This window comes from Xenopus tropicalis, chromosome 9, assembly GCF_000004195.4.
Source record: "Xenopus tropicalis strain Nigerian chromosome 9, UCB_Xtro_10.0, whole genome shotgun sequence".
NCBI classification, from domain to species: domain Eukaryota; kingdom Metazoa; phylum Chordata; class Amphibia; order Anura; family Pipidae; genus Xenopus; species Xenopus tropicalis.
The window spans coordinates 65666641-65668634 of NC_030685.2; positions in this window are offsets into that span (position 1 = coordinate 65666641).

Below are 1994 nucleotides of genomic sequence, written 5' to 3' on the forward strand. Positions count from 1 at the left end.
ACAGCTATGCTCAATTGTGTAAAGAACCGCACACCTAAGGGGGTTGAAATCTAGCAATGGTGGCTGTACTTCCCCTTTACATAACTGTGAAGTGTTACAGGTTTATGACCACAGGCTCAAGGCACTTATTTCTATAAAAGGGAATTGCTCTCTGGAATTTGGACATTCACACCATGATTGCTGGTTGATGTAACCTAGTCAAAAGTAAGCCCTGATCCAGAAAGCCATTGAAACAAATAATTGCTTTCAACATTCCAATTAATATAGTTTGTAGAAAACTTAAATAAGTGGCTGTCCTCTAAACCAAGGGCATCTTTTATAGAGGTAAAGGTTGCCCGAGAAATGTTTCAAAGCCTGAAATGCAAGGTAACATAGGTCCGTATGTGGCGTATCAAATCACTGGCAAGCCAATTTTGCATGTACTTATAAAGACTTTATAAACATCCTGGTTGTAGGGTTTATGGACAAACCAGATGTTTGTGTACACCTCAATGTTAATGATAAAGAAACTGAGATGTAACCTTTTATAGATAAGTGGATTAAATGAGACTTCTCTAGCACAGGACTTCTGCAGCCTTTACTGTATGGACCCAGTCAGCCTTTATAAAGGAGTAACAAAGCAGCAACAGCTTCGGGTTCCTGAGAAGTGAAAGCAGCATTTACTTTGCTGATAGTGAGCAGCTTCTCAAGGCTAGTTACAGCTGAAATAACGAAGACAGTCTAGCAAGAGTGCAACATCTTTTGGAGTCTACTAGAATGATAGCTACTAAAGGTGTGACCAAAAGCCAATAGGTCTAGCACAGAGACCTAAAAGCAAGGGCCCTCAGTATAGGTAAGGAGAGCTTTTATTTCCTAACCAGCTGCCTTCCCCAGTTTCAGCTGCAGGATGATATGAATTTCATCTGATTTTTCAGGGGTGATAATGATGACAGGAAGAGTCTATAAGACCGTGCTTGATCTGAATTGAAAATCTTCAAACTGGGTAAGGTATTACTAATGTATTCAGTTTGTTAATCTACATTTGGGGCAGAGGAATGTAACATACTGCCTTCTCTGTGGGGGGAAGGGGGTAAAGCTGGCCATACACAGGCAGACTGTCGCCACCCTGCAAAAAGATTGTTTTAACAAATAATTTATCCATCAGTGGTCAACAATATGTGAAGCACATTGTCATGTCTTTGTTGTGCAGGCTGCAAGATTATAAATATATTAATCCGTGAATCTGTTCCTTTGTTGCCTTGCACAGTAGGTTTAGGGTGAAGACGCAGAGCTACTAGTAACAGCTACTTGTGGCTACTAAAATAGACAATACTGAACGCTTACTGATTGTGTCTACATGTGTTTTAGCAGCGGGATTCTCAGTGTAGTCTTATGACGGTATTTTCTGGAGTTTAGTAGCCATGAAGAAGTAGCTGCTACTAGTAGCTCTGTGTGTCTTCACCCTGAACGATTATCTTCTCCTCCCATCCAGTGACCAGTTTTGTCTTTTTACTACAAATGTTTAAAACTGACTCGGAATTTTTACTTGTAAATTTTACTTTTTTTAAAACTGGCTAAAGTATTAAGAGAAATTGGCACGTGCTTGGCTCAGTATGGTAGTGGTGGATTGTTACCCTGGTATTTGATGTGTATCCCTGGTGTTACTCCCCACTGTTGAAAATGTGTATACTTTGCCCAAGGCATCATGGGGTATAGCCGTGGGTGGGAAGTAAAGGGCCTAGCATTGTTTGCTTTGTTTTGATAAATAGCTGCGCTGTATGCCATGGACAACTTGGCTCTAAATTATGTATCTAAATAAAATATCCACATTTAATCCTGTAGCTTTCCCGTGGAAGGAAGTCTGCAGCAAGAACTGGCACTTGATACCTATTCCTCCTGGCGTTTTGTCTTAAGGTATGTATTAATTTCGTCCTGCATTCTTGTGCAGTGTAAAGAACTGAGAATTCTGCACTTAAGAATTGTCCGTTTCCACTGGAAAGAAACTTGTTCTATAA